Below are 26,368 nucleotides of genomic sequence, written 5' to 3' on the forward strand. Positions count from 1 at the left end.
TTTTCCATTCACTTTGTTATGTTTTGGATTGGAAGCATCATTGTGTTTGTGATTGGAAGCACACATGTTAATGTTCTAACCCTTTTAAATGATGCTGACAGAAGCATGTTTAGCAGGTAAAGAAAGCTTGAGTCCAATGTAAGTGTTGTAGAGAATGAGGATAAATCACTGGCTCTTCTATAATTGATGGGATCCAATGTAATCACCTTGCCACCAGGAGACTGGTTGATCTCAGAGTATGGTACCATGCTTGGGACCCCTAGTGGTCACTGCTGTGGATGAGTTGAGAGTGAATTTTGGTGTACAGATAAGCACCCCCTCCTTTTTTTTTTTTTTTTAAAGCTTATGTATAGACATCATCTCTGTTACTATGGTCACATTTTTAGACCCACACTGGGGACCTTGGGCCAACTGGTCAGTTGAAATTGGTCAGTTGAAAGAGAATGGACTTGTGCACACAGTGAGGGAAGGAGAGGGTGGGATGAATTGAGAGGGTAGCATGACATATACACACTGCCATGTATAAACATCTAGCTAGCAGGAAGGTACTGTATAGCGCAGGGAGCTCAGCTTGATGCTCTCTGATGACCTGAAGGGGTGAGCTGGGGGGTGGAAGGGAGGCTCAAGAGGGACGTGACGTGTGTATACAAATGGTTGATTCATGTTGTTGTAGCAGACAGCAGAAACTAACACAACATTGTAAAGCAATTATATTCCAATAAAATAGATATTCAAAAAATAAATTATTTTACATACACACGCACACATGACTCAGAATAGGTGTTCCTGTTAATTAAGGGCCTCTTCTGCAGTAAGGTCTTAAGGCCCATTTACAAGTGGTCCATTAATCTATATCGCTCCCAAATTGCCTTACCAGCAGTCTTCCAGGCTTTTTATTTCCAAGGGATGGATGGACCCTGTGTTTACAGATCTATGTGGGTCATTACTTCTGCATGAAAGAAAAGTGAAAGTAAAGTCATTCAGTCATGTCCGACTCTTTGCGACCCCGTGGACTGTAGCCTACCAGGCTCCTCTGTCCATGGGATTCTTCAGGCAAGAACACTGGAGTGGGTTGCCATTTCCTTCTCCAGGGGATCTTCCCAATCCAGGGATTGAACCCAGCTCTCCCGAATTGTAAGCAGATGCTTTACCGTCTGAGCCACCAGGGAAGTCCTGGTGTTACTTCTGCATACCTCCTTGCATTGTAACCCTTACATTTCTGCCTCCTAGGGATAGTTCTCTTTCCTGAACTCTTTCACATCCAGTCCACCGCCGAGTGTGGTTATCATGCCACAGCTGTCCACGTTCTCTTGTGGTGAAACTTTCCATAAATCTTAATTGTTTAATACTTACAGACAAGTTTCTCAGTCTCAGCATTATTGTTTACTCTAGGTTGGCTCATTCTTTCTTGTGGGTGAGATGTTTCTGTGCGTTTTAGGATGTCTAGCAGCATCCCTGCGTTCTACTTGCTAGATGCCCACAGCACACCTTCCCCCGAGTCGTGACAACCAAAAGTGGAGCTGAACATTACCAAGTGTTCCTGTGGGAGGGCAAGATTGCCCCCAGTTGAAAATGACTAAAGTAGGGTGACAATGCAAAATCATTTGACTAGAACGGCCCCGTTTCAGGCCTGTTGCCCTGGCCTGTTTTTTAGCTCAGATGTGTCCCTGTTTATATGATAAATTATAGTTGCTCTAGTCATAAGAGACTCCCCATGAGATCAAACGTGTGGGTTGATGGAGGGGTGGTTGTGTGCCTAGAGAAGTCATGCTGTGGATGTGAGACATCTGCTCTTGGGACTTTCTCATGCTTCAGGATCTGCATGGGTCCAGTTGTGCACACACCTTCTCCATCTGATGAAGGTGTGTGCTGGTGTGTGAGTCTGACTTCACACCCCAGAGACTGTAGATAATGCACAGTCCAGGACATCTACCTGTTTGCACAGGCACACAGATTGTCAACCAGAGCATAATCTCAGGCAAGAGTATTTTTCCAGGTAATACTTTGTAAAGAACATAGGGGATTTTTATTCATAAAATCCCAAGAATTGTGCTTTTCCCATCAGGGTTGTCACAGACCCCAAAGAGCATCCCTGTCTACCACGGATTCAAGGTGGCCTGGGTTCAGCTGAGCTGGGAGCCAAGTGGCAAGGGTGCTCGCATTGCAACTTGGATCAGCTGGAAGCTTCCTCTTGCTCTTGCACTTAGTCAGCACTGAATGTTTTTAATAACCTGGCAAATAGATTGGAAAAGCACAACTAAATATAGTATATGTTGCCTATAAAACCCACAAGTCCACTTTGCCTCCTTTTTAGTGATGATAGGGAATGCAAGATTCAGGACCTTTTTTCCTAAGAAAGAATATCCTGCTTTGCCCCAGATCACTGCACCCCCAGAAATGAAAAGCATTCTGTGTTTGTAAGGAGTGTACCTTCTCAGAACGATTGTGCAAGTATTTCCAAGGCCTTTGCTGTAGTTGCTATTTTTATCTCCCTAGTCTGATTCACATGATGAGCCAGCATGATGTTTTCTGGGATGGCACAAAGATCATGGTCCCTGACAGTGCAATTGTGAAACAGACACAGAATAGCGAAACAATTTTAAGTCTGAAGGGTCAAGTTGTTTGGCTCTTCTTGCTAGATAAAAGCAATGGATCCTGGTGTCTCTTCTTTTGGGGGTAAGACTAAATAATTGATGAGATTAATAGCAGCATGCTGGCTACTACAGAATATTTCTTCCGGTAAGCAGACCATATCTAGCAAACCAGTCGTAAGATGAGTCTCATCTACTTAAACATGAGACTAGTGCTTGTAACCTTTAAGGACTCATCTGTCTTTTGTATCAACCAAATTGGTGAGTCAGATGACTCCATGAGAAGAATCAACCCTCTAAAATCTCATTGGTGGCACATACTTCTGAGGTCTCCCCAGGGATGTCATTATATTTGGGTTTAGTGTTTTCATATGGAAATGGAGTTCTAGAAACTTTCATTCAACTTCTACCAAAATAAACCTTCCTCCATGGGTCAGATTACAACTGTGATTATGCCAGTTGCTGACAATAACTAGTCTAAAATATACTTGGGAACCAAGGAAATACACATGACGGAGATGAAGACCCAGCTGGGACTACTTTGCTGCTGCTGCTGCTGCGTCGCTTCAGTCGTGTCCGACTCTGTGCGACCCCGTAGACGGCAGCCCACCAGGCTCCCCCGTCCCTGGGATTCTCCAGGCACAAACACTGGAGTGGGTTGCCATTTCCTTCTCCAATGCATGAAAGTGAAAAGTGAAAGTGAAGTCGCTCAGTCATGTCCGACTCTTAGCGACCCCATGGACTGCAGCCTACCAGGCTCCTCCGTCCATGGGATTTTCCAGGCAAGAGTACTGGAGTGGGGTGCCATCGCCTTCTCCGGGAACTACTTTGAGGTACACTCAAGTCACAGTCTATTTAATACTTGACCTCTGTAAAGCTCTCATTAGTTCCTATGAATCACCATGACACTCTGGGTCCCTAAGGATAAGCTTTGATTTAAATCGAACTTCCACAACCTCCTCATCTGGGTGAAACTTTTTACTCAATGCCCACTTGGCATGGCTAATGGCTATAAGACCCTTTGAGGAAGGCAAGGAGGAAGATTCAAGGTAACTACCTATTGTGTTATTACAGAATCCTCCCTCCTAGATATCTAGCCTTCTCTTAGAGGTCTGAATCTGGCAAGTAACTCGAGTGTAAAGGGGTTCTATGTTGGTGGCTCAGGTTTTGCTTCTGATGGACACAGAATATTGGGGGTAATGAATCTCAAGCAGAAGGTCAGCACGCTGCCTGCCTATCCTTTCCTGTCACACAGAACACCATTATCAATCAGCAATAGCCATATATTCCTATGGTTCAGACCGCTGTCATCCTCGTTTTACCGCACTGCTTTTTATTTTAGCCATGCACACCTTTCCCCTCAGGCAGTTACGCCTTCCGAAACAGTTATACCATCCAAGCAGCCTCCAGCCCTACTGAAAGTCAAGTGGTCCATTTCAAAATCAGCGTCTGCTACCAGCAACGTTAAGAATATATGTTAGCAATGCTGGTTTTCTCTCCTCCCATTTCTTGAATACTCGATGAGGGGAGTTCCTTCTGGTCCTTTTTATTGGATTTTGTAGGATACATTTAGGAGTGAGTGAACAGTTTGTATAAAATAAACCGACTCCCTCGTTTCTGTCTCCCAAGGCCTTTTTGATCACTAAGTGTTAATTCTGTTAAAGCTGTATCCATAAACTTTTTAATATCCACAGAGTATAAAACACTTATGACAAAAACTAGCCGTTCTTTTTCTCACCCTCCCTACCTTTTCTTCCTTCTCTTTTCAGACTGGAGAAGCAGGGCTGGGAAGTCATGGAGGCAGAGACCTACACCCATCCCCCTGCAGGAATCACTGCTTAGCAAGTTATGCTAGGGCATTCACCCCTGGAGCCACGTCACCACAGCTGAAAATATCACTGGAGCGGTGGCCACAGACCATGCACCATTGAGCTCTGCTGAAAAGGGTAATTGCTGCTTTGCTATTTGACTTTGAACTACATATGGAAGTCTAGGCGACTCATCTCCAACTGACCCTGTGCTTTTGCATCCTACCCTAGAGTTTCAGGTTCACAAGTGAGAGCTGTGGACAGACCAGGGTTAAGAAATGTGTCTATATTTCCTATGCTAGGGGTTGGTGAAGGGAATGTCTCTTTTCTGGAACTTATAGATGGAAGGACCCTGCCTTCAACTTATGTTGAGATTTACCAGCTGGGAAGCAATGATGTATGTGTGCATGAGTGCTAAGTTCCTTCAGTTGTATCTGACTCTGTGCGACCCTACAGACTGCTGCTCACAAGGCTCCTCTGCCCGTGGGATTCTCCAGGCAAAAATCCTGAAGTGGAGTATTTCCTTCTCCAGGCGATTGACCCAGGGATTGAACCCGAGTCTCTGACATCTACCTGCATTGGCAGGTGGGTTCTTTACCACTAGCGCCACCTGAGAAGGCCCATGATGTTGTATATTCACAGTAAAAGGATAACTACGTTCCTTTTCTTTTCCCCCAGTTTTCCCTCTGGCTGGGTGGAAATGTGGACAATAATTAACGAGACTTCGTGGCTATTAACCCCCCTTCCTCATGCTGATGAATTAGTATGAACCCTGAGAAGATATGGAGTCCATCCCTCCAATCCAGACAGTGCTGCAATCTTAGACTGAGAAGGGTGGGTTTCAGCTGGTATTTGGCAACAATTGCATATTTCTTGCCTGGAAGAATTTGATAGTGACTCCAAACTTACACCTCCAGAGGAAATGGTTTCCTTTTAGTCATACACACCCTCGGGAGATAGATGACTGGCCAGGGCAGGTCTGGATCCATGGCCCTGAACCTCCCACATAGGGTTTGGAAACAGTATTGGCCGTAAATCACCTTGTTCTCACCAAATAATTTAGATATCCTGCTTGTAGCTAAACCCAGAAAGGCAAGAGGCATCTGAATTGGCTTCAGCTTCTGGCTTCTCATATGCTCACCACTGAGGCATATAAAAACACAGAAAGAGCCTTAGAGAGTCTAAGGGCTGTTTGGCTTTAAACATCTTTTATTTTCTAATTGCATTAGGGTAAAAACAGTAGTTAAAATATACCCTTGGCTGTTGTCATGAAAATCACAATAACAAATTAGCCTAAAATAGCCAGTTTTCTGTGGTTTCCAAGGATACTACCACAGTTAGAATTGTTGCCTGCCAATCAATTTGTGTCTAATTTTGGGGGGACTTTAAAACAAAGCCATGGAAAGGGAAGGGCTAGAGGAAAAGTTGTTCTTGCTACATACATGTTAGAAGAGAAGGGGGAAGGTTTCTAAAGCAGATTGTGTTGATTCTTTTCAGATCAGTTTAAGGAAAATGGCTAAACCAACTCTGGTCCCACGGAAGTGGCTTAGTTGAAAGCAAAAGCTCACAGGTGCTGTTTTAAATAGTCAAAGTCGCTAAGTCCTCTAACTAACAGGACTGTAAAATCTGGCTCCTACTTTGTTTCAGTTCAGCTTTCATTTATTGGGTGCTCTGCCAACAATCTCTTATTAACTCTTACTAACTTATAGCTACCTGAGGAGGATGTTATGTTAGACCCTTGTTATTTAGCCCCTAAACATCCATGGAACAACAGACTGGTTCCAAATCGGAAAAGGGGTACATCAAGGCTGTATATTGTCACCCTGCTTATTTAACTTCTATGCAGAGTACATCATGAAAAACGCTGGGCTGGAAGAAGCACAAGTTGGAATCAAGATTGCCGGGAGAAATATCAATAACCTCAGATATGCAGATGACACCACCCTTATGGCAGAAAGTGAAGAGGAACTAAAAAGCCTCTTGATGAAAGTGAAAGAGGAGAGTGAAAAAGTTGGCTTAAAGCTCAACATTCAGAAAACTAAGATCATGGCATCTGGTCCCATCACTTCATGGCAAATAGATGGGGAAACAGTGGAAACTGTGTCAGACTTTAGTTTTGGGGGCTCCAAAATCACTGCAAATGGTGATTGCAGCCATGAAACTAAAAGACGCTTACTCCTTGGAAGGAAAGTTATGACCAACCTAGATAGCATATTAAAAAGCAGAGACATTACTTTGCCAAAAAGGTCCATCTAGACAAGGCTATGGTTTTTCCAGTGGTCATGTGTGGATGTGAGAGTTGGACTGTGAAGAAAGCTGAGCGCCGAAGAATTGATGCTTGTGAACTGTGGTGTTGGAGAAGACTCTTGAGAGTCCCTTGGACTGCAAGGGGATCCAACCAGTCCATCCTAAAGAAGATCAGTCCTGGGTGTTCGTTGGAAGGACTGATGCTGAGGCTGAAACTCCAATACTTTGGCCACCTTTTGCAAAGAGTTGACTCATTGGAAAAGACCCTGATGCTGGGAGGGATTGGGGGCAGGAGGAGAAGGGGATGACAGAGGATGAGATGGCTGGATGGCATCACTGACTCAATGGACATGAGTTTGAGTGAACTCTGGGAGTTGGTGATGGACAGGGAGGCCTGGCGTGCTGTGATTCATGGGGTCACAAAGAGTCGGACACGACTGAGCGACTGAACCGAACTGAAACATCCATTCCACCCTTTTGGGGGCACTTACTTCCTTTTAGCAAATTACCTTTTCCCCATTTTATACTATCCAGTTAGACAGTAAATTAAGATGCCATAGCCATGTTAGCACTGTGAACCCAATCAGGCCACTCACAGTTAACCCTGGGTAGATCAATCTTCAGCTGAGCTTTGCAATTACTGAAAATTGTCAGTATTTGTTTCATAGCAGTTCTCACTGAGGCTGTCCTGTTCCTGCTAACTTGCCCACAACATCATCTTGTTCCCTGTGCTTCTTTATTCATTCTGTAAAGTATTAATATCCTTCTAACAAGTGTGCATTTCTGCTTACATTAGCCAGAACCCAAAAGTAATGTCATGTGTTATTATTCTCATTTTAATTTGAGAAAACTGATACTCAATTAAATTAAATCCTTTGTCCAAGGCTAGTCAGGTGATGATGGAGTCTGAATTCAAACTCATATGTACTTCTCTCTCCTACCCACTGCCCCCACCATCTATTTCCTCTTACGTGAATTAATAACTTATTTTCCCTGGCTCTCTCTCAAGTCAAGGACTTTCTTTTTCAACCGTGGAATCAAGGGTGATTCTTTTTGGGAGAAAATTTTCATTGTTCACACTTTCTCTTTCTTGATATGTTGCGTCTTTACGTGTATTTGACGGTTTTTCTCTGCCTGTTCTTTTCATCTGTGTAAGGGGGAGTGACAAGGATTGTCTGAAACACTGGGATCTCACATAGTTTCTTTCAGGCTGTGGGAGGATATCTCTTCCCTTCCTTTTTCTTCCCTTCTCATTTCTTTCTTTCTTCCAGAGTCCTTGGCCTTGAGCATCAGAATAGAAGAAGAAATAAGAATGTTTAAAGAGGAGAATATTGAAAACAGCATGGGCTTAAGAATCAGGCAGAGCTGGGTTTACATTTCTAGCCCATGTATGTCTAGCATAGTATTGGGGAAATCACTGCATAGTTAGGAGCTGTTTAAATCCAGTATAATGTTTTGTTGCCAACTTAGAGATCCAGGATGATGGCTATGTTTGGAGGGAGGTGCCTCAGTGGTCTAACTGCTGCATCTGGTCTGCCTTGATAGCACCAAGCTCTTTGGAGTGTCACTGCCTTTCCAAAGGCCCTCTGTTACTTGGAAGAAGCCAGATTCAAAGCATAGCCTCTTCCCTGCACAGGTAGATCTGCTGAGGTGGGTTGCAAGCATAGGCTGTGAATATTATTACTCTCGAGCTTTTGAGCCAGGTGAATCTTGGTGACTAAGCTAGAGGCTCCAGGAACTCTGAGGTTTGCCCCTCAGCCACTTGCCCTTTGGCTTCTGGAACGCCGAACCCAGAGTGTTGGCTGGGCCTCCTTCAGGTCCCTTCCTGCCACCCCCCCATTTTTTTTGTTTTCCACTGTTCTGCTCCATACTGGGTTAGTGGCAGCTGGTAGGGATATTATTGTATCTTATGCTTTTCTTTCTGAAGTTCATTTAAGCTTCGGGTGAGTGGCTAACACCCTTCCCTAGTTCTGTAGTCATGTGCCATTAGATTGAATTTATTTCACTAAGGTTTTGGGAGCTGTGAGCTATAGATTTAGATTGAGGTCACTTGCATAGATGATATACCTCTTAATCCAGAGTTCTTTTGTTTTATTAAGCTTACTTCTGGAATTAGAGAAATGAATACAATTACATGCATGTGAAAAAGCCTAAGACATTCCTTAGCTCAATTAATCTTTCCTTCCTTACCACCCCACATTGTCCTCATCCAGGATGTAAGCATCGGGATAGAAGGAAAAATGCAAATACTTAAAATACACAGTATTTGAAGAGAGCATGACTGTGGATGCCAAGCAGAGAGAGGTTTAAAGTCTAGCTCCACTTATTTCTAGCTTATTTTAGGGGGAAATTACTTCCCTTTTATGAACAGCAGTATTCTATTTTATTCTACTCTACATTGTGACAACACATACCTTTTGGTATTGTTTTGAGCCATAAATAATATTTATTATTGTATGTTGCACAGAGTAAGCAACTCTGTGCAACTCTATGTAAGTCAACAGTAGATATGTAAGTCAAGCCAAAATTTGCCAGAAACCTACCCCTCCTTTGGGCTTCCCAGGTGGTGCTAGTGGTAAAGAGCCCACCTGCCAATGCAGGAGATATAAGAGACACAGGTTCAATCCCTGGGTTGGGAAGATCCCCTGGAGAAGGGCCTGGCAACCTGCTCCAGTATTCTTGCCTGAAGAATCCCACGGACAGAGGAACCTTACGGGCTGCAGTTCATGGGGTCACAAAGAGTCAGACACAACTGAAGCAACTTGGCATGCTCATGGGCTCTAGGGCATGCACACATGCTCATGGGCTCTAGAGCATGCCGCCTTAAGTGGTCGCAGTTCATGGCCTTTAGAGCGTGGACTCAGCAGCTGTGGCACAGAGCTGCCCCACGCCATGTGGGATCTTCTCAGACCAGGGATTTTAACTCGTGTCCCCTGCATTGACAGGTAGATTCTTAACCACTGGACCACCGGGGAAGTATTTAAGAATCTCTATCCTTACTTTTCCCTCTGAATGTGTACCAACTGCCTTATTTCTGTAAGGACCTCTGTGATTACGTTGGGCGCACCCAGGAAATTCAGGATGATCTTCTCATCTCAACATCTTCATCTGCAATGTCTTTGAAATGTAATGTAATCTATTCACAAAGTCCCAGGATTAGGACATAGACATCTTCCAGGGGTAGTATTATTTAGACTTCCACAGTGTGGTACCTTGTAGCAGTTTAATCCTTCTCTTGATAACGTTAACGTATTTTTGCCCCAGATTTACCTTGTTTAATATTAAGATCAAGCCCCAAGCTTTCTTGTTTTGGTTTGCAGTTGTCCTGCCTTGTCTACTTTTTGATTTTTAGACTGTCTGATCATTTGCTGTCGGTGTCTCTTACATATCGCACAGAGAATTGTGACTTATTCTGTAACTCTACCTAAAAATGTATTTTCTTTAAGAGCTCATTACATCATTGTCAATATTGTCTATTTTCTTTCTTGTTTTCTGTAATTGAGAAGTGTCTATTTGCATTTTATTTTGTAGTTCTTTGGCTTATTCCTAATTCTCTAGGTAGATAAATCCATTTAGTGTTCACCATTGGTCATCTAACTAAAGATTTTCTTATCATTTAACTCCACATTCCTCAAAGTAGCATGTAAGTACAATATTTCCTGAGACTTTGCAAAGCCAAATTGCCTGTAGCTATTACTACTTGGCAGAATATAAAGCTCTTGGCTCACACAGTCTCTTTTCTTTAGTTGGAAGGTGTTGTCCTAGTATCTCTCTAATATCTGATGGTTAGCTCAATTTTATTTCTTTCAGAATAATGTGATCTTTGTATCTCTGTGGTTTTTCTTTATCTTTCAGGTTTAATACATTTGAATTATTTTTGTGTTGAATTCTGAGACATCATTTTTTTTTAGACTACAGCATACTCTTATTATATATAGATTAGAAATCCCCTTTATTTTAGGAAAATTGTTTAGTTTAAATATTGGCTCTGTACCCTTGTTTTGACTTTGGTCCTTCAGGAATCTCAAGTCTCTGTGTTGCCTGCTTTGTATATTACTCTTCTGTCTCTTAAGCATTCTCCTCTTTCTTCAACTGACTCTTTCTCTGTTGCTGTCTCTGTTCTCCTTGTCTTTTTTGCAAGTGTATTTCTTTATTTTTTCTTTTCTATTTTTTTATTTATTGGAATATAGTTGCTTTACAATATTGTGTTAGTTTCTGCTGTACAATGAAGTGAATCAACCATGTTTATAGATGTATCCACTCCATCTTGGATTTCCCTCCCACTGCCCTGCCTTACCTCTCCGTCATCATGGAGCACAGAGCTGAGCTCCCTATGTTATGGGACACCTCCCCACTAGCTACCTGTTTCACACATGGTAGTGTCTGTATCTCAAACCTAATCTCCCAATTCATCCCCGCTCCCCCACCACTGTGTCTACATGTCCATTCTCTACATCTGTGTCTCCAGTCTAGCCTTGCGAATAGGTTCATCTGTCCCTTTTTTCTAGATTCCACATATATGTGTTAATATGTACTGTTTTTCTCTGACTTACTTCACTCTGTATGACAGATTCTAGGTCCAACCACGTCTTTACAAATGACCCAGTTTCATTCCTTTTATGGGTGAGTAAAATTCCCTTGTATACATATATATACACCACATCATCTTTATCCATTCATCTGTCAATGGACATTTAGGTAAACAGCGCTGCAATGAACATTGGGGCGCATGTGTCTTTTTAAATTATGTGGTTTTGGGGGGACAGCTTTCTTTTGTCCTTTGTTTTCTTTTAAATGTGGTTGTCATTCTTAATTTTGATTATTTTTTGTTTCCATTTCTCTTTTAAATTATTTAGCTTCCACTTTACCTCCTACTTTTGACTGGCCATCATCTCTTTTTACATGGTTATTATTTTCCAAAATTTTTATATTTCTGTTTTGTGGTCTCCTCATAGCTGAAATTCTTGATAAAGTCAATTGTTGCTATTGTTGTTTTTCATGTTAAAATGTTGAGTTACACATTTTCTCTACTTTATAGTGAGAGTTCTCTAAAGAGATGTTTTCATGGTCATTTTTAGGTGGTTCTCTTATGGTGTCTTTAGATGTGTTGTACCTTAAAAAAACTTATATAGAATTATTAAATGTGTTGAATTTTCCTTACCTAGCTGTTATATTCAGGGAAGGCAATGGCACCCCACTCCAGTACTCTTGCCTGGAAAATCCCATGGATAGAGGGGCCTGGTGGGCTGCAGTCCATGGGGTCGCTAAGAGTCAGACATGAATGAGCGACTTCACTTTCACGTTTCACTTTCATGCATTGGAGAAGGAAATGGCAACCCGCTCCAGTGTTCTTGCCTGGAGAATCCCAGGGACAGGGGAGCCGTGGGCTGCCATCTATGGGGTCACACAGAATTGGACACGACTGAAGAGACTTAGCAGCGGCAGCAGCTGTTATATTAGAGAAGCTTACCTAAGTGGTTTTTTTTTTTTTTTTTTAAATTTTATTTTATTTTTAAACTTTACATAATTGTATTAGTTTTGCCAAATATCCTAAGTGGTTTCTTAATCAAAATTGCCTTTTTTTTTTCTTTTCTTTTCTGTATGGCACCTTCTGCCTTAGATCCTGGTTTGAGACGGCGTCTACCACCTTTCTTGAATTTTCTAAATTCCTTTTACCAGCAGCTATTTCCAAGGAAGACTCCCATTGCCTTCCAGAGTTTCCTTCTCTCTTTTAGAAGGTGATCATTGCTGAGAACTGGCACCTCTGGGCCTCCTGGAAACTTACTGTGTCATATCTCTCCCCAGATGCTCATGCTTTGTTCATTCACAGCCCAGTTCATGGCAGTTCTGAGTTAGGGTTTGTCCTCTCCTTCAGTAGATAAATGCTACCGAGTGATGTGTGGAACCTTCCATGACCAGGGCCCTACCTGTTATCCCTGTCCACTTGTGATCTAACTCTGTGGCTTCTTGTGCTGTTTCTCTTGAATTCAAGACTTTTTGAACTACTGGTCACCTAACCTGGAGGTTACAGAATTGCTCTGCCTCTTAACTTTTCCATCAATGTATTTTGGAGAAAAAATAGGAAATTGAAAATTAAGCTTCCACCACACTAAATTCTAAATGTATGTTCTCTAAATAATGCCTTGAACTTTCATTAGGGTCAATCCATTTGCTCAATATTAAAGTTGTTTTTATGAAAGTCTGTAATATTTAAGGGAAACATTACTTGCCTTCAGAGACAAACCATAAGATCTTGATGGCTTAACACAGTAGAAACTGATTTCTTACTCCTGTGAAGTTCACTGGCATGAGGGCGTGCCACAGCAGGGAAGCTTAGAGTCAGTTATCCAGGGGCTGACTTGATAGAGCCTTTGCCATATTGAACACCTAGATTCCAAGATCACCCCAGGTCTTGGTGTTTAGTTGGAAGATGGAGTAGAGATAAAAGCTGGAGGTTCTTGTAGGAGCTTTTCGTGGGCAAGGTATGAAAGTGCATATATGGCTTCTACTTTTTTCCAGTGGCCACATTCAAGCATAGAGCCACATCTAACTGAAAATGAGATTGAGAAATGGAATACTGTCCTCTCCCCAAGAAGAAAAGGATTTAAATCTAGTAAGGAGCTAACTTATCTTTACCATAAAGTATCTGTCTCTTTCCCCAGTTTACCAGCTTTGTCAAGACAGGGCTAGAGTTTTACTCATGATTATCCTCCACTTGTGTGCATATGTGCTCAGCTGATTCAGTCGTGTCTGACTCTTTGCGACCCCGTGGACTATAGCCCGCCTGGCTCCTCTGTCCATGGGATTCTCCAGGCAAGCATACTGGAGTGGGTTGCCATGACCTCCTCCAGGGGATCCTCCCAACCCAGGGATCAAATCTGAGTCTCCTGTGTCTCCTGCACTGCAGGAGGATTCTTTACCACTCAGCCACTGGGGAAGCCTAGTCTTCCACTTAGCCTAGCTTAAATAACAGAGGTGCAATGAACATTTGTGCAATTTAATGAAATTGAATTTCCATACTTCAACTTTATCTGAATCATTTAAGAATTCTCTAATGTTGATCATAGGCAATTCATGGGTATGATCATAGCCAATTCATGGGTATGATACCTGGGACTTGCAATGGAAAGGGTGAAAATAAATCCAGAAAGAGATGACATATTGATAAAGTGAAGCTGGTATGGAACAAATCCTTCGTTAATCTCTAAAAACTGTTTCAAAATCCTGTTTTATTTTAATCTATCATGTAAAGGGACATATATGCTGAGTTAGATTAGATCAGATTGTAGTCTGTCATCTGACATGATCTTGGGCACCATCATGGAGGGAAAATTCATGGTGACATTAGAATCACGACTAGATTTATGCTTGGAAGAAGTTTTGGAGAGATAAAGCAGTGTGTGTGTGTGTTTAACATTAAAGGAACTTCTTGTCAACATCTCTAATATTTACAATTCTTTTTTGTTTTTGTGACATTATCATCTAAAATGGTGTGGCATGTCACAGAGTGCGTCATTATTTTTAATGTGTATATAACCTAACCATTTAACGTAGGCCCAATATGGGGCAACTTCAGCATGATAATCTCTCTCTTCAAAGACTAAATGTAAACCATAAAAGTATAGAACTTCTCAAAGAAATCTTCATGATCTTTGGTTAGAGAAAAAGTTCTTTTATCAGATACCAAAAAACACAATCTAGTAAAAAAATGATAAATTGGACATAATCAAAATGTAATGTTAGGCTTCCCAGATAGCTCACTGGTAAAGAATCCACCTGACAAGCAGAAGACCCAAGTTTGATCCCTGGGTCAGGAAGATCCCCTGGAGAAGGAAATAGCAACCCATTCCAATATTCTTGCCTGGAAAATCCCATGGACAGAGGGTTTTATATATTTATATATATATATCCACAAAAATGTACCCTTCATCATTATTTATTATGGATTCCAAATCAAAAGCACAATGAGATACCACTGCACAAATATTCAGCAGATTACAAGTTAATAGAAAAACCAAAAAAAATATGAAAAAACCAAATGCTTCCAAGAAAACAGAGCAACTGAAATTCTATATTTTGGGGGGAATGCAAAATGAGAACACCACAGGGGAAAACTGTTGGAAAGCTTTTTATAAAGTAAAACATGTATTTACCATATGATTCAGTGACACCACTTTTAGGTGTTTCTGTATGCTGATTGTGATGGTGGATTCATGGCTCTAAACATTTAGCAAAATTCACAGTGCTGCACAACAGTAATAAACTATGCTGTAGAATTTTTTGAAATATTTAAAAGCTTAAAAAATAGAATTTTTTCTTAAAAATAAAGAGCAAGCCCCTAATCCATGAGATGTTAGTTACCACAAGGTGACCTGTGCATTACTTCTAAAGTGATGGGGACCTCCAGCCATTCTAAGTCCCCAAAGATGTAGGTAAGATTCACAAATGTGATTATTAGAAAAAACAAACAAACAAACAAACAGACACATCTTCATCAGAGAAGGATCACACCCCCAAATGACCCAGAGCCTTCCCTTCTGGGCCATAAGCACAAGATAGGAAGAAGGAGGACAGCTTTTGTACCAAGAGATCAATTATGCTTAAATAATAGAGCTACACTCTAAGCCCACAAACATGTCATAATCAGAGAACATTCAAGGGGTAGTGGGAGTAGCTTGGTATTTGGAGCTGCTGGCAAGCAAGTATTAGGGCTATTAAATATAGCTTTCTAGCTCCCATGGAACCCATTAGTTGTATTTCTGGAGCTTTTTTTTTTTTTTTTCCTGTTTAGACCCAAAGCTAATATGTGCATTATGACTTTGCTGGGTTTCAAGCCTTTTTCTCATTAAAATACATTGATGTTGATTAAACATTTTCACCAAATATCACGTCCTGTTGCCATAGAATAATTTTTGGCTCCCCTAATGGTAACCAGGGATTCCAAGAAGATCATTCAAATTAATTTGAGTAATTTGGAATGGAAAAGTTGATGGAGGAAGCAGGTTGCTTGAGGTATCAAAATAGGCTACTACTGCCATTCTAACCTCCCCTTCCTCTTCCTCTCTCCCCAAAGGCAGTGACTACAAACAGAGGTGCTCAGCCCTTTCTTGCTCTGGCCAGTGCGGGGCTTATTTCCTGTGCCCCTCCCCTCCTCCTGTGAACAGCCCCAGCAGGAGATGGGATAAGCTCAGGCTGGTGCTACAGGTGAGGTCTTCAGTGTGTTGGCTCTTCTTTAGCCCAGACATTTGGCAGGATCTCTGCTGTCATGAACTTGAACTAGACTTGAGATATAGTCCTCCTGAGCTGAGTATTTTGGGGCTTCCCTGGTGGCTCAGTGGTAAAGAATCTGTCTGCCAGTGCAGGGGCCATGGGTTCAATACATGAATCGGGAAGATCCCTGGAGGAGGAAATGGCAACCCACTCCAGTATTCTTGCTTGGAAAAATCCCATGGACAGAGGAGCCTGGCGGGCTACAGTCCATGAGGTTGCAAAGATTCGGACACAACTTAGCGACTAAACAACAGCAAAGTCAAGTGTTTTAGACCCTTGTCCTTCTCTTTCATTGGCTTTGGGTTATCACCCATCTTGTGATTGGGGTATGACCCCACAATGCACCCTCTGCCTCTTCCTGCTGCTTGCATGCATGTTCAGTCATCAGTCGTGTCTGACTCTTTGTGACCACATGGACTATAGCCCTCCAGGCTCCTCTGTCCGTGGAATTTTCCAGGCAAGAATATTGGAGTGGGTTGCCATTTCCTACTCCAAATCCTAGGCAACCTGCTCTCTGAATCACTTTCTTCTCTTAACTAGCAAAACTTTTCCTACCCTGTCTCAGGTACTATTTGAATTCTTTAGGAACAATGATTGATCTGGGCTCTAGTCTGATTGCTCACATGGAACTGAGTAGAGAGTTCTGCTCTAGACAGCACACTGTTAGGGGCAGCTTGAAAAATCTCTGTAAATATCCTTTTGGGGATGGATGGAGGGAAAGCTCTGAGTCCTAGTGCTGAGCTCAACACTGTCCCGTAGGTTGCTTCATTGCAATAATGAGGGTGTAGCCAGGGACTTTCAAGGCCCTCAACAGAGAGGACGTCAACTTCTCATGTGAAACTGCATCTGGGAAGTGCTGATCCCCAAGGCCAGTGGCTGCTCCCATCCTCCAGCTGTGTGAATATGGGCTGCTGATGACTTCCAGCTGCCTCCCCTCTGTGGTCAAACTGGCCTCGACCAGTGGGAAACTGCCTTACTGCTGGAGGTGATGTCCTACCTCCAAACATAGGGGCAACCAGGGGCCATGCATGAGTGATATGGAAGTTCACAACCCAAGCCCGCAGCCTTGTGATTTACACTTTATGACTTTATCTCAGATCACAAGCTTGCTTGGTTCTTTCTCCATGCAGTTCCTTTCCCCATCACTCTCAAAGGGTAGTCCTGAAGGACATTTCCGTCTGCAAATCTTGCGAACTCACATTTTTACATCAGGCTCTGCTTTCGCAGGAGCCCTGACAAATACCAGCTCCTTGCAGCTACTGCCAGCATCCACCTTCTCCAGCCTTGACGTTCATGCCTTTTCTGCTGCCATAGTTGGGAACAGCACGTTAGTCCCGGATGTGGTCTGTTTGTCTTTCCTCTGGGTCGGATCTAGTCCCCTCGAGAGGCATCTCACTCAGACCAACCCAGACTCAAAGACAAGCTAATCTTCAGAGACCACGTGGAGAAGTCTGAGGAAGAGGTAAAGGAAGCATTCTTCATTTTCAAGAGCAAGAAAAGAGAGGACATGAAACAAGTCTTTGTGGATAAACCCAGAGAATAATCAGCACATCAGGGAGCTATTCTGGAAGGTGTCAGTCCTGAGAGAAGATGATCTCAAAGCGACATATACAGAAAAGCTCCTGGTAGGCAAAGAAGATGCACAGTTCCTCACAAATAAAAATATATCACGATTCCTTTTACATAAGGCACAGCAGGCTGACATTGTCTTAGGGATCCCTTCGAATCTCCACAAATCACTACTGATCCTTTAAGCTAGGCAGCCCTTCCAGATGATATTTTTATTGATCTCTTTCCTTCATCTTTCTCTGCTCCCAAACAAAATGCTCTTTCTCACCCTGTGCATCTTGGTTGTTGTAATTTAAGCCTTTGCAAAAGTATTATATGGAAAAGACCCTGATGCTGGGAGGGATTGGGGTCAGGAGGAGAAGGGGACGACAGAGGATGAGATGGCTGGATGGCATCACCGACTCGATGGACGTGAGTTTAAGTGAACTCCGAGAGTTGGTGATGGACAGGGAGGTCTGGCGTGCTGCAATTCATGGGGTTGCAAAGAGTCGAACATGACTGAGGGAGTGAACTGAACTGAAAGTATTATATGAGGTTTGTATTCCTTACCCTTACATTCATTTGGACTTTCCTGAGTATGTTGTGCTGACATATTTAGTACAGTATGTGCTTAACTGTAACTTGATAGGTCATTGGGGAAACCTAATTAGTGTCTTGTACATATATTTAAGAGACATCATTTACATCAGAATCCAGATAGCATTCTTCATGTTACCCTCCCTATTAGAAAACAGGACAGTGAGAGAAAATCCAGCATAAAAAAAAAACAAAACAAAACAGGAAAATATGTTAGTAGGTTGGAGACAGGTCTTCTCTGGAGGAAAGAAGATGTGTGGGAAAGAGAAAAGGAGTGGAGGTTCAAAATCTGGTGTATCAGCAAGCAAGAAGCAGGAAACCTCAGCCAATTATTACCCCAGTGACCAATACTCAAGAATTAAAACAAATATGGAGTTTCAGATTCCATTTTTCCAACTGCTAACATGTTGTCTAGACCACTTTAGCATCCATCCTTCAACGGCAAGAAGATTATGAGTTTATGAATATGTTTTTATGGTTGTCAACTCTTCATAATAATTGTCATAAAAGTATTTTCTTTTTCCTATATAAAAGGAACTAGTTCGTCAGTTTGCAGAAGATCAACAGAATTTGGAGAGATATTTCAACAAAACAGTTGCATTTTAGTATCATTAATATATATCCTCATTACAGAAGCATAAATATGCTTAATGAAATAATTACTCCAAGATGGACGTTGGTCAGGACCATAGATAGAAAAATCAGCACATATGCTTTGATTGACTGGTGAATGAAAGGGGGAAAAAAAATATATATATGTATTTGTTGTTGTTCAGTTTCCTAGTCGTGTCTGACTCTTTGCAACCCCATAGACTGTGGCACGCCAGGCCTCTCTGTTCCTCACCGTCTCCCAAAGTTTGCCCAAGTTCATGTCAATTACTCCAGTGGTGCCATCCAACTCTCTCATCCTCTGATGCCCTCTTCTCCTTCTGCCCTCAATCTTTCCCAACATCAGGGACTTTTCCAATGATTCAGCTGTTCACATCAGATGACCAAAATATTGGAGTTTCAGCATCAGTCCTTCCAACCAATATTCAGGGTTGATTTGCCTTAAGATCAACTGGCTTGATCTTGCTGTCCAAGGGACTCTCAGGAGTCTTCTCCAGCACCATAGTTGAAGGCATCAATTCTTTGGCTCTCAGGCTTCTTTACCATCCAACTCTCACTACCAAATGTGACCACGGGGAAGACCGTAGCCTTAACCACACAGACCTTTGTCGGCAGAGTGACGTCTCTGCTTTTCAACACACTGTCTAGGTTTTGTCATCACTTTCCTGCCAAGAAGTAAACATCTTCTGATTTCATGGCTGCAGTCACCATCTGCAGTGATTTTAGAGACCAAGAAGAGGAAATCTGTCACTGCTTCCATCTTTTCCCCTTCTATTTGCCATGAAGTAATGGAGCCAGATGCCATGATCTAAGTTTTTTTAGTATTTAGTTTTAAGCTGGCTCTTTTACTCTCCTCCTTTACCCGCATCAAGAGTCTCTTCAGTTCCTCTTCACTTTCTACTCTTAGAGTGGTATCATCCACATGTCTGAGGTTGTTGATGTTTCTCCTGCCTATCTTGATTCCAGCTTGTAACTCATCCAGCCCAGCATTTCTCATGATGTGCTCAGTGTGAGGATTAAACAAAGAGGGTGGCAGCAGATAGCCCTGTCGTACACCTTTCTCAATCTTGAACCAATCAGTTTTTCCATACAGGGTTATAACTGTTGCTTCTTGACCCGCATACACGTGTCTCAGGAGGCAGGTAAGATGGTCTGGTATTCCGATCTCTTTAAGAGCTTTCCACAGTTTATTATGATCCACACAGTCAAAGACTTTGGCATAGTTGATGAAACAGAGGTAGATAAATTGGAATTCCCTAGCTTTGTCTATGATCCAGAGAATGTTGGCAATTTGATCTCTGCTTCTTCTTCCTTTTCTAAATCCAGCTAGGACATCTGAAAGTTCTTGGTTCACATAATGCTAAAGCTCAGCATGCAAGATTTTAGGCATGACATTACTAGTGTGGGAGATGAGTGCAATTGTCCAATGGTTAGCACATTCTTTAGTACTACCCTTCTTGGGAATTGGGATGGGGATTGACTGTTTCCAGTCCTGTGGTGACTGCTGGGTCTCCAGATTTGCTGACATATTGACTGCCACACATTGATGGCATCATCCTCTAGGGTTTTTCATAGTTCTCCTGGAATTCCATCACATCCACTAGCTTTATTTACAGCAGTGCTTCCTAAGACCTACTTGATTTCATACTCCAGAATGTCTGGCTCTGGGTGGCTGACCACACCATTTCAGTCATCCACTTCATCTGGATATTTTTTATACAGTTCTTCTGTGTATTCTTTTCATCCCTTCTTGATCTCATTAGCAACTACTAAGTCTCTACCTTTTATATCCTTTATTGTGCTCATCTTTGGGCAAAATGTTCCCTTTATATCTCCAATCTTCCTGAAGAGATCTTTACTCTTTCCCCTTCTATTGTTTTCTTCTAGTTTTACACACTGTTCATTGAAGAAGGCCTTCTTGTCTCTCTGTGCTGTTTTTTGGAAATATGCATTTATTTGGCTATACCTTTCCTTTTCTCCCTTGCTTTTCACTTCTCTTCTTTCTTTAGCTATTTGTGAGGCCTCCTCAGATAACCATTTTGCCTTTTTGCTTTTCTTTCTCTTTGGGATTTTTTTTTTTAACTGCCTCCTGTACGATATTACGCACCTCCATCCATAGTTCTTCAGGCACACTGTTTACAAGTTCTAATCCCTTAAATCTGTCTGTTACCTCCACTTCATATTCATAGGGGATTTGATTTAAGTCATACCTGGCTGGCCTAGTGGTTTTCCCATCTTTCTTTAGTTTAAACCTGAATTTTGCTATGAGAAGCTGGTGATCTGAGCCAGAGTCAGCTCCAGGTCTTGTTACATAATCATTTTGATTTTGGTATTGGCCATTTGGTGACATCCATGTGTAAAGTCATCTCTTGCGCTATTGAAAAAGGGTATTTAATATGACCAATGCATTCTCTTGGCAGAATTCAGTTAGTCTTTGCCCTGCTTCATTTTGTTCTCCAAGGCCAACTTGCCTATTCCTCCAGGTATCTCTTGACTTCCTTCTTTTAGAATACTTATATATACTTATATATTCCTATATTTGGCCAAAAAGTTCATTTGGGTATTTTTCATACCATCTTATGGAAAAGTTGTGACCAGACCCAACTTGATTTTAGCTGTCCTCCAGCAGACAGTTCCTGTGGACCTCATGTGGACAGCATTCCACCTTCAGGCTAGGCCACCTGTGTTCCACTTCATATTCCAGGTTTCTCTAACACTTCAGACACTGGTAAGAGTCTGTCAAATTTTTATCTGTGCACAGTCTGGAAATGCAAGGAGTTGATGACCCCAAGGTAACCTTTAATACATAGATAATGGTATAGGAGCTGATGGCTAAATTCTTTTGGACAGTCCTCAGGTGGACAATTCTGAGAAGTGTCCTGTGTGTTCTTTAGAGGGTTCCAGAAAGAATCAAGCCCAAGTTACCCTCCGTGGTGACCTTCATATGGAGGTTTTTCTTTTTCTCTCTGTCTCTTGAGTCTTTTGCTCCTATCTCCTGGGAAAACTCCAAGTTAAATTACCTGCTCACAAATCCTTATGTCTGACCCTGCTTCTGGGAGAAACCCAATTAAGATAGTATCAAATGGATTTGAGCCTAGCATCCTGTGTGCGTGTGTGTGTATGTGCTTGTGCTCAATCAGGTCTGACTCTTTGTGACCCTATGGACTGTAGCCCTCCACACACCTCTGTCCATGGGGTTTCCCAGGCAAGAATACTGGAGTGGGTAGCCACTTCCTTCTCTGGGGTATCTTCCCAGACCAGGGATCGAACTGGCCTCTCCTGCATTGGCAGGTGGATTCTTTCCCAAAGAGCCACCAGGGAAGCCCTCTAGCAACCCATAGCAGTAAACTAAGTCACATTTCCTTTTATTATCTTTGCCTCCTTACTCGACCCTCCCCTGTTACTTCTTTTCCCTGGGTCACTTCTGAGTAATCGTTGGACACAAGTTCTTGCTAACAGGGATTGAGCAGAAGTGATAAGAAAAGGAGAAAGTAATTTCACAAAAGCCAAAGGATGGACTGGGAAAGATTGAAGGCAGGAGGAGAAGGGGACGACAGAGGATGAGATGGCTGGATGGCATCACCAACCAACTCGATGGACATGAGTTTGAGTGAACTCCGGGAGATGGTGATGGACAGGGAGGCCTGGTGTGCTGCAGCTCATGGGGTCTCAAAGAGTGGGACATGACTGAGCGACTGAACTGAACTGAAAGGATGGACAAATTCCAAGAAAGAGACAGTGATCAATAGCATCAAGAACTAGAGAGAGGTCAAGTAAAATGAGAATTGAAAAGAATCAAATTTAGTAATTGGAAGGTTACAGGTAACCTTGGAATAGAACTGTCAATGCAATGAAGAAGGTAGATTTTTCTTAAGTTGTTGAAATTTGCTCAAAACTGCTGTTCCTCTAGTTTTGAGCTACAAAATTCCTTATTATCTCCATATACAGGCTATAAGCTTTAACATTTTTGATCCACTCAGAGAAGTCATCTGTTCAATATTTCAATAATTGTGAAACACAATTTAACCGTATTCTTTTTGTCTCCCACATTTTATTTTGCCCCTTTTATGATAAAAACATGCCACTTTCTCAGGAGTTGCTCACCAGCCCACTTCTCTGACCTTATCTTATACTCCCTTCCAGTTCCTTTTATTTATCTGTGAACCTCTAAATATTTGATTCCTCTGACTTTACACAGCAAAAAATGACTAACTTCCAGCCTCATTAAAATTGGTTTTCTTGCCTTTCTTTGAGCATATAAACCATGCTTTCTTCAAGGTATTATCAGTAAGCCTCCCTAAATTCTGGAGTTTGCCGTGCAAGTTAGATGGACATTAAAGGAAGGAAAGATACATTATTAATAATTTTGGTTCATTTTAAACAACAATGAAAGTAGTAAAAATCTTGTCATTCATTAAAGGAATGGCACACTCAATAAGAATAAAAATTATTTTGTGGGGATGGGAAAGGCAGCCTCCTCAGGATTTTATTTTAATCTTTAAGTTTATGTAATTTTTATCTTTACAGTGTCCCAGATGTTTTATATAAATGTTTGATTCATCCATAAATGCCTGCCATACCCTCTCCTCTGTGTGTACAAAGCCATTCCTATTGGCAATATGGGTAATTATTCTGATTATTGTAAGTGGTTCTGCTCAATAAACTATTATCCAGGGCTGAATAATTTTCTGGGCACTCAGAGTGTGAAGCGAGGGGAATTCTGTGAGGCATCTCAAGATTGTTTTCTCTAAAGTCAAGATGGTGTTTAACCTTGAGAGGTGGGTGCTTGTGACTGAGAGAGGTCTTGGGGGCTTCAGGCATCCTGTTACCGTGCTGATTCTTCATCTGAGTGCTGATCACATAGGTATGTTCCATTTTAAAAACTCAGTCAGCTTTATAATGATAGTTTATATACATTCACATATGTATCTATTCTGCAATAGAAAGTTCAACAATTTAAACACAAAAATGAAAGCATAATGTTATCAGATGTAAACATAGACACATTAGAATGTAGGAGTCTTTTTAAACCATCACTCATATAGCAGAAATCAGCTCAGAAATAATTGATTACATTGACTGCAGAAAGAAAACATACTAAACAATGTCAACAGATAAATGTCATTGGAAAATATGTTCATAACTCACATCACAACAAATGTCCAATCTCCTAGTTCATAAAGAACTTCTAGAAATCAGAGCAGGTGTGGGGTCTGCACTATTAATATTATCCTGGGGCCACAAAATACTTGTCTCCAGACCTAGGGCCAGCTATTGTTACCAACTGCTTTGGAGTATTAACTTGGAAGATCTCAGAGAAGGCAGTCCACTTGTGCCCTCTTGGACTCCAGGCCAAGAATCAATCTACGTGCCCCACTGGACAGATGACAAAAAGGTTTTTCTGAAATAAAATCTTTAAACTTTTCTATATGTGAGAATCCTCAGCACTTAGGGACCCTTCAGAGCAGAACAAAGCTGTCCATCTAAAATGGATTATGTATTTACCCACAGGACACCAGCAGCACAGAACAACATCAGAATACCCTAATCACTTCAGACACTAATGTATTGAATGTTATTTATTTTTTGTTCATTTTCTTGATTAGAAAGTAATATATGTTCAAGATGGAACATTTGAAAAAACTGAAAGGTAAATAAAAAAAAAGAAAATTCATTATCCTGTAACCAACTAGGGCTATTTGCTTTCAGAAAACCCCTACAAAATTTTACCGAAAATTGTAATTATCTGATATAAAAATTTCGTGTCTTCCTTAGTTGCTTAACAACATACATTGTAGAAAATTCTCCTATCTTTAAATAGTCTCAAAGAGTAGAATATTTTTCTGTGACTTTGCAGTATTTCATTATATGAATGCATGCTAATTTATTCTCAGTTTTTATTGGCTACTCATTTTTCAATGCTAATAGTCTGTTAATAAAAATACCAGTATAGATGATAGTGTTGTTCACAATATGGTTGGAGAGTTATAGTGGGAATGTACAGAAAAGACCCTCATGTTCTCTGGCTCACGGAGACACCATTCTGTGCCAGGCACTAATCTAAATGGGGTTACATTTTTTTTTTTAACACCCGTGGATGTATGGCAAAACCAATACAATATTGTAAAGTAATTAGCCTCCAATTAAAATAATAAATTTATATTTTTAAAAAAATATTCAGTTTTTTAATATCTTCCACATGCTTCCATTTTTTTAACCCTAATCTTAGAAGTTAGTTTTTATCTAAACTAAAAGAGTCAGTTTGAGGACTTTCCTGGTGATCCAGTGGTTAAGCCTCTGTGCTTCTACTGCAGGAGACGTGGGTTTGATCCCTGGTTGGGGCCTGAATGCTATGCAGTGTGGTCAAAGAAAAAAAGACTAAAAGGGTCAACTTGGTTGCAAATTGGTCTATATTTATGGAGAAAAGTGAGAAGTAAAACTCAAAGTATGTGGTGACAGATAAGACATAATCTAGTAGCACTATATTAAAATACAAAAGATGATAATCAACTTAAATCGTGAAATGGCATTTGTGTCCCCAAAAAAAGGAAAAGAAGATGGACTGAATATTAAAAAACTATTTGAAGAAATAATAACAAAAGTAGTTCTAGGAATAGACTACCAATTGACCCAACAATCCCACTATTGGGCATATACCCTGAGAAAACCATAATTGAAAGAGACACATGCACGCCAATGTTCATTGCAGCACTCTTTACAATAGCTAGGACATGGTAATCTAGGTGTCCATTGATAGATAAACCAATACAGAAATTGTGGTACATAGATACAATGGAATATTGTTGTTGTTCATTCACTCAGTCATGTCTGACTCTTTGTGACCCCCATGGACTGCAGCACACCAGGCTTCCCTGTCCTTCACCATCTCCCAGAGCTTGCTCAAACTCATGTCCATTGAGTCGGTGATGCCATCCAACCATCTTGTCCTCTGTCATCCCTTTCTCCTCTTGCCTTCAATCTTTCCCAGAATCAAGGTCTTTTCTAATGAGTTGGTTCTTCACATCAGGTGGCCAAAGTACTAGAGCTTCAGCGTCAATCCTTCCAATGAATATTCAGGGTTGATTTCCTTTAGGATTGACTGGTTGGGTCTCCTTGCAGTCCAAGGGACTCTCAAGGGTCTTCTCCAGCACCACAGATCAAAGGCATCAATATTATTCAGCTATAAAAAAGAATGCATTTGAATCAGTGCTAATTAGGTGGATGAACCTAGAGCCTGTTATACAGAGTGAATTAAGTCAGAAAGAGAAAGACAAATATTGTATATTAACCCATGTGTATAGAATCTAGAAAGAAGGTACTGATGAACCTATTTTCAGAGCAGCAGTGGAGATGCAGGTATAGAGAAGAGACTTGTGGACACAGTGGGGGACATAGAGAGTGGGACAAATTGAGAGAATAGCATGGAAACATGTACATTATCAATATGTAAAACAGATAGCAAGTGATAATTTGCTGTGTAAGACAGGGAGCTGAACCCAGTGTTCTGTGATAAAGGGGCAGCATGGGGAAGGAGATGGGTTCAGGAAGGAGGGCACATGTGTATACCTGTGGCTGATTCGTGTTGATGTGTGGCAGAGGCCAACACAACATTGTAGAGCAATTGTCCTCCAGTACTTGTATTTTGTTCTACACTTCTCAATCTTGCACAATTATAATCTTTGATGATTAAAAAAGAAG

General features: G+C 41.4%; 1 long non-coding RNA gene across 1 annotated transcript in view; it reads left to right on the forward strand.

Moving 5' to 3' along the window:
• The window catches only part of LOC129634749 (uncharacterized), a 134,645-nt gene that overhangs the window by 102,605 nt on the left and 5,672 nt on the right, over positions 1 to 26,368 (forward strand). The window contains exon 2 of the long non-coding RNA XR_008705865.1: positions 4,361 to 4,537. This is a non-coding gene — a long non-coding RNA (uncharacterized LOC129634749). The remainder of the gene's footprint in view (positions 1 to 4,360; positions 4,538 to 26,368) is intronic.

Source organism: Bubalus kerabau, chromosome 20 (genome assembly GCF_029407905.1).
Source record: "Bubalus kerabau isolate K-KA32 ecotype Philippines breed swamp buffalo chromosome 20, PCC_UOA_SB_1v2, whole genome shotgun sequence".
Lineage (NCBI taxonomy): Eukaryota > Metazoa > Chordata > Mammalia > Artiodactyla > Bovidae > Bubalus > Bubalus kerabau.